The sequence below is a fragment of the Peromyscus maniculatus genome, chromosome 13, assembly GCF_049852395.1.
Source record: "Peromyscus maniculatus bairdii isolate BWxNUB_F1_BW_parent chromosome 13, HU_Pman_BW_mat_3.1, whole genome shotgun sequence".
Classification (NCBI taxonomy): Eukaryota; Metazoa; Chordata; class Mammalia; order Rodentia; family Cricetidae; genus Peromyscus; species Peromyscus maniculatus.
In genome coordinates, this window is record NC_134864.1 from 67,270,985 (window position 1) to 67,286,715 (window position 15,731).

Sequence of the window (15,731 nt, forward strand, 5' to 3'; positions counted from 1 at the left end):
CTTGTATAAAGTTTACTAAAGAGTAGGTTTAATCATGACATTTCCATATATGCAAATAGTGAACTTCAGTCCTATTCATTCCTGTATTCCCTTCTATTTCTCCTTTTATTACCTTGCCGCTGGCTAGATCCCACTCCTAGCTTTGCAGTATAGTACAATGATTTAAAATTATAGCCTCCTGGCTAGTCTCACAGTGGCAAGTATAAAAATGATTTGCCAAGTGGTTATACAGCTGTAGTCAACATTTCAATTAAAATGTACTCATGTAGCTTTTTCTATAAAGATCATGACAAAAGCTTCAGTGCAACAGATGGGAACTGAAGGCATTTCAAGCCTCACCAGCCAGAAGTGCAAAAATCAATCAGTCTCAACAGTGTCCTCTCGCAACAATACACACTTGATTTATTTTAATGTATAAAGTAAATGATTTTATCAAGCAAATCTGAAGTGGGGACATATCCCGATAATTTCAAGAGCACACATAACTTGTCAACAAAGTAGTCATTTTAATATTTAATTTAAATGTATAATATGAAGATATAGAAAATACAGATTTTTAAATTGTACAAATCTTTTATTTAAGGACAGTTTCAGAGAAACTGAAAAGTTGATATCAGCATATAAGGGATATATTTGATTCTCTCAAAAAACCCTATGTGAAAATTAGATAGAAATATGTAATATGACTAATATTATAAGTGACTAATTAAGAAACAACTTAGGCCTTGATAATGCTTACAGACTTACCATGAAAAAGCAGGCATTGGGGTTTAAGAATAATTTCACACATGATAAGAAGTAAGTTTTTAAAAACAGAAAAGATACTATGGAGTATGAGTGTATCAATTAATATAAAAATACAAGATGAGCATTCCTGGGGAACTAGTGTTTAACCCATGACTAGAAAGTCCACATACACAAGCAAAAAGAACATGGGAGGAGAGATGCGTAGGTGAGTAACCAGGGCATCCTAAGAAAACAGACTAAAGAGCATGAAAAGTTTGGGGAAAATGAACGTTAAAATAAATAATGTGGATTGTTACATGAGGATTTTTGTGTCTGTGTTCATCAGGATATTAGCCTATAATTTCTTATAAAATCCCTATGTGATTTTGTATCAGCTTGGATTATTAAATTAAATTTGAAGATTTTCTCATTTTGAAAGAATTTGAGGAATATTAATGTTTTAACCTCTTTAAATGTTTACTAGAACTTGGCAGTTAAGCTATCAGGTCCTCATCTTTACTCTGAAGCAAGGTTTTTACAGGTTCAACTTCCTTATTCATTAAGAGATGGCTTGGGGGTTCAGAGAATTTACTGCTCTAGCAGACCTGGGCTCAGTTTCCAGCACCCACACAGCAGCTCACAGTCATCTGTGACTCCAGTTGCAGAGTATTCGATGCCCTTTTCTGACTTCCACAGGGTTTAGAGACAAGCTTGCAGGCAAAACACTCATACACATTAAAGAAAACAAATCTAAAAATAAATGTGAGTCAATTCAGATTTTGTACTTCTTGTAATTTACTATTAGTTGATTGTGTATAACCAAGAATTTCTACGTTTCTTCTGGGTGATTCAGTGTAATCCTGCTGCTTGTCATAGCAATCTCTTAGGATCTTTGAATCTCTCTGGCTTCTATTATAATGAATTCACCTGAATTTCAAATTTTGAGATCTCTCTTTTTTTTATTTAGTCTATCTAAAACTTTATTGATTTTATCTTTTCATATAACTAGTATCATTGATATATCCTCTTATTCTTTTTACGCTCTATTTCAATCAGTTCTACTCTGATCTTTTTATCTCTTTGTCAGTTAATTCTGGGCTTATATGGTTTTTCTTAATGCCTTGAGGTATAACATTGAGTTATTTTTTCCCTTAACTCTGATGCTCATGCATGTGTGTTTGTGTGTATATGGTGTGTTTGTGGTGTGCGGTGTGTGGTGGTGGTGGTGGTGGTGGTGTGTGTGTGTGTGTGTGATGTATGTGGCGTGTATGTGTATGGTGTGTGGTGTGTATGTGTGTGGTGTGTGGTATGTGTGTAGTATTTGTGTAGTATGTGGTGTGTGTGTGTGTGGTATGTGTATGGTGTGTGTGTGTGTGTGTGGTGTGTTTGTGGTGTATGTGGCATGTGTATGGTGTGTGTGGGGTGTGTGTGTGTATGTGTGTGGTGTGTTTGTGGTGTATGTGGCATGTGTATGGTGTGTGTGGGGTGTGTGTGTGTTTGTGTTTGTGTGTGTGTGTGTGTGTGTGTGTGTGTGTGTGGTATGCGGGGTGTGTGTGTTGTTATAAACTTCCCTGTTACAGATGCTATTGCTACCACTATGCCAGGTGTTCAGCATGGTGTTTCCATAGTCATTTGTCTTGAGATTTCCAGATACTTTAATTCCTTTGGATCACTAGCTTTTTAGAAACTTTCTTTCCCTTCCTTCCTCCCTCCCTTCCTTCCTTCCTTCCTTCCTTCCTTCCTTCCTTCCTTCCTTCCTTCCTTTCTTCCTTCCTTTCTTCCTTCCTTGTTTCCTTCCTTCCTTCCTTCCTTTCTTCCTTCCTTGTTTCCTTCCTTCCTTCCTTCCTTCCTTCCTTCCTTCCTTCCTTCCTTCCTTCCTTCCTTCCTTCCTTGTTCCCTTCCTTCCTTCTTCTAGGGGGCACAAGGGTCTTACTGTGTAGTCATGGCTAGATGGTTGGTACCCACTATGTAGGGCAGCTTCCTCTTGAATTCATGATATTTCTCTTCATATAGTCTCTCATTGGCTAGGATTACAGACTTGAAATATCATAGCTAGAAGCATATTTCCAAGTTCCACATATTTATAGTTTTGAAAATCTTTCCCATTAGTAGTTTTCCCCTATTATGAGCCTCTAATTTCATATCATTGTGGTCATAAAAGACCTCTGATGTGGTTTCAGCCTTCTTAAATTTACTAATATCTGTTTTTGTAGACTGACACACGGTCCCTCCTAAAGAACACTCCACAGGCACTTAAGCAGAATGCCAGGGCTTTATCCACATAATCTGTGGGTCCACCTGGTCTAGAGTGCAGTCCAGATCCAACACAGCCCTTTACATTTTCTGTCTGAATGATATTTCCATTGTTGACGGTAGTACATGAAAGTAGTGTATAGTCTAATATGAATGTGCTGGGTAGAATGTGTCTCTTCAAATATATGAGTATTGACTTGTATATATGTATACTCCAATCTGAGTGCATATTTATAATTGTTTAATCTCCAAGGTGACTGGTACCTTGATCAGTATGCATGGACCTTCTTTGTCTTGCTTTACAGTTTAGAGCTGGCATCTATTTTATCACATATGAGCAACACTACTGTTGCTCTCTTCTGGCTTCCATTGCATGGGATGAGTTTGTCCATCCTTCTGTGTCCTTAAAGATGAAGCAAATCTTCTGTAGACAGCATAGTTGGATCTTAAAAAAAAAAAATACCCAATTGGGCTGGAGAGATGACTCAGCAGTTTAGAGCACCCACTGCTCTAAATTCCCAGCACCCACATGGCGGCTAAGAACTGCCTATACGTATATTTGGTGCCCTCTTCCGGCCTCCACAGGCACTTGCACTCACACAGATACACACATACACATCAATAAATAATCAAATGAATCCTTAATAAAAAAAATGCTCAGTTATATAAACTTTGATTGGAATATTGTATATGTTTACACTCAGAATAGCTATTGAGGTAGAGATGCTGTACTGCTGTTTTTGTGTGGTGTGAGCTTCTCTCTGCCTTCCTTTGTGAGCAGATTCTGTTCTCTATTGTCATGCAGCGAGTCCTTGCTCTTTGCATTTAATGTGTGTCTACTATAGATTTTTGTTGTATAGTTACCCTGAGACTTACATAAGACATTGTGGCTACAAAGCCTTGGTACAATGAATAATGGCTTAATTTTGATTTCATCCCAACACTTTGTGCTTTTACTCTCCACCAAACATTGCATGTAAAAATGTTTTCATGTTGTTTTTTTCTTTTAACCTTTATGCTAAAAATGTAGGTGACTTACACAGCAATACCACAGCACTAGTTAAAGCATTATAAACTTGATTACACACTTAATTACGCCAGTGAGTTAGAGGTTTGTGTGTTTGCAATACTAAGTAGGTCTTTTTCTTTCCGCTGGAAAAAAAAATTACCCTTAGCCTTTCTTCTTGAGTTTATAGGTAGCAATCTCTCTCAGTTTTGGTCTAGAAGAGTCTTTGCCTCCTCATTTCTAGGGATCAATTTGCTGAGCAAACACACTTGGTTAGCAGGGACTTGCTCTTCAGTGCTTAGACCTGACTTCTATCTCTCTCCTAACTACTCTTATGTAACATCCACTTCTCTCCTCTCTCCTAACTAGGCAAATTCTGCCCAGATCACTGCCAGCCTCAGTGGAGCCCCCTCATATCTGAGATGTTACTTTTCTCCAGATGATTTCAAGGAAGGGCTTCACTTTACCTTAGATTTGACAATGTGAATATGTCTTATTTAGGTGTGGTTCAGATTTAATCTAACTGAAAAGCTCTGATCTTCCCATACTTGGACACATGTCTTTCTGAGAATTTGAAAAATTTTTTGTGGTTATTTTTAGTAACTTTCATGAATTTTTGTCATTGCCGTCTCATGTCAATTTTTGTAACAAAGATTTATTATTTTGATGTTATCATGTGAGACTTTTCCATTCATTTCCTTCCTCTATTTTTCAGGATTTGTATGTTTTCTAATAAGCTCTCACTAATTTCCCAGATTCTTCTGCATTATCAGTCCCAGTGCTGACATTCCTCATTACATTTTCCATTTCACTAATTATATTTTCAGCTCTAGAATTTCAATTTAATTTTTAGCATAATTTTCATTTCTCTGTTAATCTCTTAATTTAGGTAATTTATTGCTTTCCTGATTTCAATTAATTGTTTTATTGTATGTTCTTATCATAAGTTCACTGCACTTTCACAAAGCAGATGGTCTGAATTTTAGTCAAGCAGTTCAGAGATGCACATTCCCTTAGGTCAAGCTATTGGTGCCTTCTTTTTATTATGTATTGATGTCATGTTTTCTTGCTTGCTCTTGGTTTTTCTAGCCAGTATACAACAGAAGGATTTATTCCAGTATCTACATACTTGTTTGGTCTGGGAAATTCTTTGTCAATCAAGCCATCTAGAAATCCTGAGAAGGTTGTCTGAAGTATGCAGGAGAAAGCCTGGATGTTGGGTCCATAAGAAAGAGGCCTGGAGTCTTACTCTATGAGGATAAGATTGGATATACAAGAAGAGACATAGGCCCTTTGTGCCTGGAATGTGGTGAACTGGGAACCAGCCTAGTGTTGGAGTGGCCCTGGGGCTAGCTCTATGAGAGCCTGTAGGGACAACTGGAGGCCTCATGCATAGGAAGTAAAATAGAGAACCAAAAAGCAATTCCTGAGCCTGGACTTTGAGCATGATAGAGGGCCTTGGATTCTGGTTATTGATGGCCAGAGCAGGTGATCTTGAGGCTAAAATTGCAGAGACAAGCCCAACATCAAGCCCAGAAGTGCAAGCCTGGTGGCTGACATCAGTGGAGCTGACCTGGAAACGGGGCAGGCCTGAAGTCTAGAGCTTTGTCCAAATATCTAGTTCTAGGGTAGTCTAGAACACAGCATAGTCATAGAGCATGAAGCCTTGGGACAGACATACAGTCTATGGTACTGGTGTCTATTGGTACTTGGCCAAGCCAAGCAATCAGCTAGCCCACAGATTAAGGCAGCTGAACACATACTCAGCTTGCAAGTGTAGGATGTGGCTGAGCACTGGTACAGGCTCAGAAGTTCTGTCCACAGGCCCAGAGTTGGACTTGTTAAGTTCTGCTTTTCACTACGAAAATCCCAGAGAAGGGGTGAAGAGCAAAATCGTGTGCTTTCTTCTCCTCTTTCCCCCACATTAGGCTGAGCTGTGCTGTTGTTGGCAGCCTGGTAGTAATGGAAAACTGTTCTTTGGGCCACACACAGTCTATGTGTCTCACTTATTCCTTGTCACACTTCAATAGTAGCTATCTCTCACCCAGGTTCCTTAGTTCTAGGAAAACTATTTCTGCATGTGAAATGTCTTCAAATTTCTTGTTTCTGCAAATTGGTATGTGTTGGGAGTCCTGTTTTACCCTCTGCTGATATACAGACTGATGAGGTTGTTAACTTATTGAATCACCTTAGTTTTTAAAAACACTGATCAAGGATTTTTTAATTCACTTAATTTCTGCTTCACACTTTTTTCTATTCTTTCACACCCATCTTCTATTATATATTAATTGCGCTCTGTGTATTTTACTTCTGGGTATCTCAGTATTCGTCGTGGCCTTTGATAAGAGTGGGGATCAGGAAGACACACTGAAGACAGGGTTAGTCTGTGGTAGTTAGTCCTCTGTTTCTTCTCTCTGTGCTTAGTGATCTGAAAATGTCACAGACTTACTCTAATCTAAATTCATATACTAACATTTTCAACCAGAAAAAGCAAACAGGACAGTGGCAGGGGGATTCTGCTGGTTTTAAAATTTGATTATCCCTCTGACACATTCCAGCCAAATACTTATCCCTAGATTCTGCTTTCTAGGAATCCAGAACCTGCCATTGTTGAGTAAGGTGTCACCTTGGGGATATATCTGCTTTTAATTAACAGCCCTCCTGCGCATATAAAGAATTGTGGTTCCTCATGTATGACACAGTTTCCTCCTAAAGTTCTCGTATGTATGTATGTATGTATGTATGTATGTATGTATGTATGTATGTGCATCCCACTAAGAATTTTCTGACATATTGCCAGCATAGTTCTGAATTAAGATATATATGATATATTCATTTTCGGGTCTATTCAGGGATTTGAAGTATGGTTACTGTGTGCTTAGTTTATCATAAGAAATAAAAAAATAACCTACAATTTTCTTTTTAGAAAGTAATTTAACATTAATTATAAGTTTAACATAAAAGCAGACACCAAAAGTTCTAATAATTCTATAATCCTGAACATTTACTATCATTGTCATCATTACTGATAGCTTAATGTGTGTAGTTAATATTTTAATATTTTCTTATTTCAATATGCTGTTATCAACCATTTAATTCATCAAAATAATAAATTCACATTGAAATCTATGTATAGCAGTGCATATCAGAAAATATGTTTATGAAACTATAAAGATGAACATTAAGTGAGCCTCAACAGGAGTCTGAAATGAATTACTAATGAAGGGTAGGAGGAATGAAAGTGTGGGAGAAAATGAAATGTGTGATTTGTCTAGCACAGAATAAGGTGCTGGGCTGGCTCATAAAAAGGCTGCATGGGGTGCTGACTAGGCATTTGATACTTTTTATTAAATGCTTTCTATGATGTTAACATATGCCTATTTTACACAGAAGATAAGAAACAGAATAAGGACCAAACCTAGTTGTAATTTCCTTTCTCCTCATTTCTTCTTAGTCAAGTTTAGTTTACCTCTAAATGCCCAAGACTCTCATCTGTGGACTGAGCTGTAAATCTAATTTTTCTCAGTAGGGACTGTGTGCTAACATGTGAAGAACGATAGTTGACCCATACTAAAGAATGTCAGAGGGTTGCTACAGAGTTGTTGCTGCTCCTTAGGATCTCTCAGGGCAGATTTTTGAAAATAGGGATTTTTAGAAAACTGCACTGTAGCTAGAGTTTTCCTGCCTTGCCCACAGTCAGGACAAATCTTTGCCACCTGCCAGTCCTACAGCCGCTCATGCCAGTCCTACAGCCGCTCAGACCCAACCAAGTAAACACAGAGACTTATATTGCTTACAAACTGTATGGCCATGGCAGGCTTCTTGCTAACTGTTCTTATAGCTTAAATTAATCCATTTCCATACATCTATACCTTGTCACGTGGCTTGTGGCTTACCGGTGTCTTCACATGCTTCTTGTCATGGCAGCAGCTGGCAGTGACTCCCTCTGCCTTCCTATTCTCTCAATTCTCCTCTCTGTTAGTCCTGCCTATACTTCCTGCCTGGCCACTGGCCAATCAGTGTTTTATTTATTGACCAATCAGAGCAACAGATTTGGCATACAGACCATCCCAGCCACAGCACTGCACTCAAAGAGCAAGCATAAGAGACCTGTAGAATAAAAGCAGCAAAGGTCTAGGGAATTTCATATTTACTATTCTAATCAAGCCAAACATTTTAGATTGGTCTAGTCATTTACATAGTGATGGCATGATCTAATTAAGTAATAAAAGAAAGAGAAGCTTGCTTTGGATAACTCGATGTCTACACAAAAATTTAACCTCATGTTTTCCTTAAATTATACTTATTATCTACTTTTTATTATTAAATGATCAATGAAGGAATTTATTTCTAATTCTCCCATTAGTAAATCTATTCAGAACTATTTTCAAGGAAAGCTTTGTCTAATTTTTTTACATTCATTATCAAGTAAAAATGTATGTGTACATTTGTAATTAATCTCAGAGGAAATTTTACACCATCCCAACATAACATGAACAAATACCTTTACTGGCAAGTCAGTGCAAGCAATGCTGCTTTAAAAACTTTGAAAACTTTTAACAAATGAAACTCTCACATTAATCTCAAAAGATTTTCCTGATTGCAGGAATTAGCCAACATTTGTTCATATATTAAAGTTGCTATGCAGCACCATTATCCTGTGACACTTCTTTGTAGCTAAATAAGAGACAATCCCAAAAAAATTACTTGGGATTTTTAACTAAACCATTACATTTTGAGTATGCATCAATGAAATATTGTCTTAGCACTCTGAACTGGGGTTGCAGCATGAGCAGAGCATGTAAGCAAAGTCCTCTGTTTTCACAGCACAACCTATGAACTTATAGAGCATATTTAATATTAAAACTATAACTTTACATTCCAGAAAGTCAAACATCACTTACATCACACAAATTAGCACAGTCTGCACAGGAATGCTGTCACACACAGAAGGCAGGCTAGCATGAATGATCAGCTTTCAGAAGAGTATCACTTCTCATTCACTGACACATCTCCAGAAGTAAGTGATAACTGTTTTCTTTCTAGACTTATTTTCTAAATATAACTCAAAGTAGTACTTCCCCTTGATTTATCAAATAGCTATAAAATCTGAATACATGTGATCTGTATCCCCACATGTATTTCAGGATATTTTATAAACACCTTGGTCAAGTGGAATAATCTTTTATTCTTTTGTACACTGTTTGGTTCCTACATCGAAAGATGCCCAAGCTTTTGAAATCAGCACCTTGCTTTTTTACAAATCACATTTCAGAGATTCTACATCAGGTCCATTTTAGGTGCTTTCCATACAGAAGTAGTATATGATCAGTGGACACATGAGATTTAAAAACAAGAGTTTTGTTTTGGATTTTTTAAGACAATTAAAACTGAGTAAAAACAGATATGGGAATATATAAGAACATTTGTCTTCATCATCTGTCATTAAATGAAACTAATTACACAGTGCTCAGATGTTGCCATGGACTCAGCTGAGTCCAGCTCACTTGCCATTATGCTGTGGCTATTTCCTGTGTCAGGAAAAATTATTCAGATTATCATGTTTAAATTCTGTGCCATAGTCTGTTACCTGCTACAACTATAAAGGTCTTGTAAATATCTTCAGTTTCAGCAACAATGCACATGCCAAGACGACCTTACTTGACTTGGACAGAAGGCAGAAGGCAGCACCTGAGCCATTCTGTGACTCCTGTTATCTCTCGCCTTTAATTCAGAGTCAATTCCACTGTCTGTTCCTCATTCCCACCAGCATCTCCTTCCCCAAACTGTCATTATTTCACACTTGAACCACTGCACCATGTTCCAGCTGGCCTTTCTTCCTCTAGCACTGCTTGAAGTACTCCAATAACACCCAATGTGCTTATTGTAAAACAAAAGTCTGCTCCAATCATTCATTTGTTTTACCTTCTGGTGGCAATCTGCATATACATAGTAATGTCGCATTCTTTAAAATGTTCTCTTACCTTCTGTCCCATCATCTCTTCTCTCCCACCATTACTTAGACTATGCTATGGATGATGCCAAACACTGCCTACCCTTCTTCCTCAAATTCCATGCCTCCTCAGAACTCAGAGTGTGATTGTATTCACAGACAGAGAGATGTACAGCTCAACAGGATCGTGAGATAAGAGCCATTCTGAATTTAGGACTGAGGTATTTTTAGAAAGAAAAGAGGACTCAGAGATGAGGGAAGAATGTCAGGCAGAGACTAGATGTCCAATGCCTCAGAAGGAATACCAGGAAGAACTCCCTGCAGCCCAGAAGGGACAGTGGCACTGCTGATACCTTGATTTTGGAGTCTTGCTCTTATAACCCTGAGCAAACAAATTTTCATTCTCTTAAGCTACCTACTTTGTGGCTCTTTGTAATAGTAGCCCTGTGTAACTAATGGAGCACCCAGCCTTCTTATGTTAGTAGCTATCTACCAGTTCTTCTACTCTTTGCCAAGCACAATTGTCTAGGATAAGAAAGTAAGTATAACCAGGCAGTTGTGGTGCACACCTTTAATCCCGGCACTCAAGAGGCAGAGGCAGGTGGATCTCTGAGTTTGAGGCCAGCCTGGTCTACATAGTGAGTTCCAGGACAACTGGGTCTACACAGAGAAATCCTGTCTTGAAAGAAAAAAAAAAAAAAGGAAGGGTGTGTGTGTGTGTGTGTGTGTGTGTGTGTGTGTGTGTAGAAAGAACCAATTAATTTCTCATTACCTACCATACCTCAGTTTCATAATGGGACAGACACATCCTCTACCTGTGCTGGTTTTGCAGCTGGGAAGGTGCTCTGGGAACCTACCCTCTTCACATGTCTGCAGGCCTGGAGGAACTGTTAGTCAGGTGCCCAGCACGGAGACATTCTTTGTAACCACGGAAGAACTGAAACACCTGACTGGTTCAGATTTAGCTTCATGGCTGTACCCTTCAGTATGTACCCCTGTTCTTCAGATCCCTGGGACAATTTGGCTCTGATCAATTCTGAGGACTGTTTGATTTGATCACCCTCCAGTCCTCTCAGCAAACTCATATCCTTTCAGCAAGATACCTCCTTTTGTTTAAATACCCAGAACTAATTTCTGCTACTTACAATCTAACAGTAATTATACTGTTCAAATGTAGATGTAATTAGAACATATCAGACTGCTATACAAATAGGCGTTTCATCAAAAGACACCCAATCAAGAGATTTCTAGTTCAGATTAGCGTGTATTTGTGTGGTGTGTGTGTTCGTGTGTGTATACAAGCACATATACAGACTAGATACCAGCCTCAGATATAGGTCCACAAAGGCCATCTATCTTAGCTTTTGAGATATATTCTCCCACTGTGACAGATTTGGTTAGGGTGGGTAGAGAGTGGGCTCCTGGAATCCTGCTGTGCCTGCCTCATTATAGGTACTCATTACCATGACCTCCTTTTTACATGAAGTGTGAGGTGGACTCATGTCTGTGAACTTGCACAGCCAGCATTTTATTGGCAGAACTATGTCCCCAACTCCTATTTCACTGTTCATAAATGTAAATGTAAGTATACAAATTTCCCTTGAATATTTTTTTTAATATTTGAATAAATGGAATGCAAAAAACAATCAAAACACTTTGTATGGAATAACACATCAAAGTCAGTCAAGGCTTTGCTATAATAAATGATACCAACTTTTAGTCTAAACTAATCACTACTTTGTACCATAATAACCAACATACCTGATAAGCAACCAACTCTTGCTTGCTAAATTTCATCATTTTATTCAGACAATTTATAGAGCAACCAGTCAATCCTATTACATCAATACGCAGACATTTTTATTTAAAACTCTTTATTAAATAAAAGCCAAAGTTAACATTTTATTCATGAAGATTACCATGATTAAGGCAGGAGGACTGTGTCTTACACATTTAGATGTACTAAATGTAAACGTTAAAAGGTCAGTGAGAGCAAAACCGCTTTCTTCATTTCCATCAAGAGCTTAACTGTAGTTTTCATTTTTAAATCAAGATGTAGATAAGGCACCTGGGTGTCTTTGAGCTATAATCCGAATTTGCCCCCACTGAAGCATATCCCTAGACATCCTCCTCAAACAGGAGTGCTGAGTCTTACCTCTTACACAGAGTGGGCAGAAGATATCTTTAGAGAGTTTAAGGGTAGCTCCATTTTCTTATAGCAGTAGCATTATATCACATTTCTTTCATCCATTTTTGTTACTTCTCACTATTTTCTATTAACACATTGTAATTTAGAAAACAACTTTTAAGACTCTGAAAACGTAAATCACATGATAGAGACCTCTGAACCTAAACTTCCTTACTAAAATGTTCTCATTGGAGACATCTTCTTTGACTCCTACACATTTTCACAAAAAACCTGTGTTTGCCTTAATCTTACCCTGGAATTTCCCAATTTCCCTCTATAATTAGTTTGTTAAATTCCTTTTTCTGTCCTTGTTTGACATTAAGCTAGTCTTTCGGCTTGCCGATTTTGTGGTTTTGGTCACTTCTTTTTTCACTCTTTCATCTAACGCTAGTTATAGCAGAAGAAACGTGTTATGTAAGGCCATTCACACTAGACATTCCAGATAGAGAACAGACAGATACACACCTGTGTGGTTATCTGACAGAAAAGTATCAGAGGTGAGAAGAAGCAAAAGTTACAGAATGTATTTTGAAAGTCTGTGTTAATTCTATAGACCTATCTTAGGAAATGGCTTAAACATAATTTGAATTTAAGAAAGTAAAGATGCATATCACAAGGTGTTCTATTTCCCGCTAATTAATTTTCATTTGGCCCAGGAGGGAGGGGAGACCCAGTGAAGAATGTTAAGGACAGAATTCCTTTATCTAAGGTGAGTTTCCAGGACCACAAGCAGAGAAAGTGTAAACAAAAGCTCAGAAGCAATTTAAGAGTTATTCTGTTACTTTGGAAACCAAATATAGAAGGAAACAGGGCAAGTGGGTCTGAGTAGGAAATGGTGAATATACAGAAGAAATGAAAAATACCAATTAGTAAATGAAAGGTTCCTGGTACTGAAAGATGGTCATTTCACTTCTCTGTACCTTTCCACTTTTGACTGTCTATGTGAATGATAATTCTAATTTAATAGTTAGAAAAGATGAGTGAAGGATCAAGGTTTTAAGAATATGAAATATGCCGGGCGGTGGTGGCGCACGCCTTTAATCCCAGCACTCGGGAGGCAGAGGCAGGCGGATCTCTGTGAGTTCGAGGCCAGCCTGGTCTCCAAAGCGAGTTCCAGGAAAGGCGCAAAGCTACACAGAGAAACCCTGTCTCGAAAAACCAAAAAAAAAAAAAGAATATGAAATATGACCTCTGTCCATAGAAGAAACAGAAATAGAGAGTATAGACAGCTTTCAGGATGGCCTCTGGTGATCTCTGCTAGAAGTGGTGCCCTTGGTGATACCTTGAATTTGAATACAGGCTAGACCTAATGACTCACATCTAAAAGACTGAAGACTACGGAGATGGTTTGTAAGGGTCCTACAACAGAACAAATTATCACAATTGCTACTGAGTGGCATAAAAGAACAAACTTATTCTCTCAAACTTGTTGGAACCTTAAGTCTGAAATCAAGGCATTAGAAAAGCTTCATTTCCTCAGAAAATTAAGGTGAATTTTGTTCCTTGCCTCCTCAAAGTTTTCATGGTTCTTCTATGGTGGCATTACCCATACAAAAGAAAACCAAAAGCCTTCATGGGCCCTTCTCTGTGTATCTTTGAAGATACACAGCACTGAATTCAGGTTTCATCTGAGGCCTGGATAATCACACCTATGTATGTGTTAAAAAAAAATTCTGTTTCCAAATAATTCCACATTCACAAATACTTAGAGCTAGGATTAGATATGTCTGCTTGATCCTAGATGCCAATCATGTCAAATGAGAGCACCTTCCTCGACTTGGTTATGTTGAATAGACCACCACTGTAATTGGCTATGTTTTCCTCTATTTTACATTGCCTTTGCTAAGGGAAACTGGAGATAAACTGTGCCTAGAGTCTTGTCCCACAGGAATGAGATGTTATATAGTTACGGTCTGAGGTGCTAGGTTTTGGATAGTAATTGAATATGAACAATGATCTAAAGATTATTTAAGCAAACTGAACAATAATTAAGTCAACTAAGCCAGAGAAATGGACTCAATTTTGCATATAAATATTATTTAGGAGTTGTCTGCAACAAAAAAAAAAATGTGGTGAGCTTCATAAAAACTGCAACCTATTCTACTAAGAAATGAAGATCTGCTGTGTAAGGGTCCTGTAGTCTCAGAGGACTATGGACAAGTGCACATTAACTTATTTGAGAAAGGCACAGAGCACATAGAAGGGTCTCATCCACATTGCAAAGGTCCAGAGAGATGCCCTGGAGAGTTGGATTCTGAATATAAACAGGGTTAATCACTCCTAGGTCTGTATTAACCAAGTTCATTTCCCTTTCAAAAAAGCAATGAGGCGCTGCTGTGTAGTAAGAACACTCTACAACCCATTATACCAAGGTCCTTAAAAGAAATTACTTAAGCTGTTAGGTAAAAGCATATACCATTATTGTGATTACTGAAAGTTTCTAAAGCTAAAAGAAATAGTAACACCTAGAAATCAAATGATATAAATAAATTAGTATTAACAGTCTATTTCATATAAACTGTTTTACCCATACCGTTATATTTAAAGAAACTCAAATCATTTTAATAATAGATGAATCCTTAATTATAGCAATAAATACAATGAAACTTAGAAACAGTATAAATGTTCTAACAATGCTCTGAGCAAAACAGTTAAAGAAGAAAAATCCTTGGTGTTCAGAATCCACCTAATTTCACTAACACAAAATCCCAGCCTGGGTCTAATGCCTTTCTGTCTGTAGATACCACAAGCGTTACCTCTCTTACCTCGGTCACTTTGGAATGCCAACTGTGTAATGTCTCAAACCCTGGGGCAAATGGCTGAAGCACCTATTTAACATACCAACATGGACCTGCATCCCTTGCTCAGTCCCTACCTGTTACAGGGTCCTCCAGGCTGGCATACCCCACCCCTACCCTAAACTCCAGTCCAGGGGCTGGACTGCCTTTCCCCAAGAGGCTTTTTCCTGTAATCCAACCATTTTGGTTACCTGCTGTTTTTGTATCTTTGCCTGCTTGGCTGTTGTACCTCATTCCCCTCTCTCCCCTCTTCTTTCCCTCCCCCTTCTCTCCACATGGCCCTGCTCAGCTTAATTGTGGGGGGGTCATCCCACCCCCACTTTTCCCCAGGGTACTCTTGAGCAGGAGCATCATGAAATATTACATAGAAATTTAGAGGGCAAAGAAAAAGATAGAAAACACAGGATAGCTTCAGGAGGGCCTGGATCCTAATCCATCAGGCCCTGACTGTCTCTACCAAAGGGCTTTTAAAGGAATGCCAAGGGGTAGAGCAAAAGACCACCCCCCCGCAGCACAGCCAAGTGCAGACCATTCCAGACACCTGGTGACCATGCACGTGGTCAAGCCATCCCCTAATGCAGCCCTGATCTTACTAGGAAACCTCTGTGGACCCCAACACTTAGTCATGCCCACTCTGGACTTTTCCAGATCTCGCTGTCTCTGCCTATGCTCTCCATGTATCTATAATAAACATTCTCCCCCCACCCCCTGTATCTGGAAACATTCGTGTTCTTTCATTCTCATTCTCTCTCTCTCTCTCTCTCTCTCTCTCTCTCTCTCTCTCTCTCTCTCTCTCTCTCATTTATC

The 15,731-nt window shown here is 38.5% G+C and overlaps 1 protein-coding gene across 25 annotated transcripts in view; it reads right to left on the reverse strand.

Moving 5' to 3' along the window:
- The window catches only part of Gulp1 (GULP PTB domain containing engulfment adaptor 1), a 253,266-nt gene that overhangs the window by 130,857 nt on the left and 106,678 nt on the right, over nucleotides 1-15,731 (reverse strand). Inside the window, exon 2 of one of the 25 annotated variants that reach the window (XM_076550472.1) lies at nucleotides 3,244-3,424. The exons of 23 other annotated variants lie outside the window; for them this stretch is intronic. The gene's annotated coding sequence lies outside the window, so the exon portion shown is untranslated. Of the gene's footprint in view, nucleotides 1-3,243; nucleotides 7,014-15,731 lie in introns of those variants that run through there. One more of the 25 variants, XM_076550453.1, reaches the window with a different exon arrangement.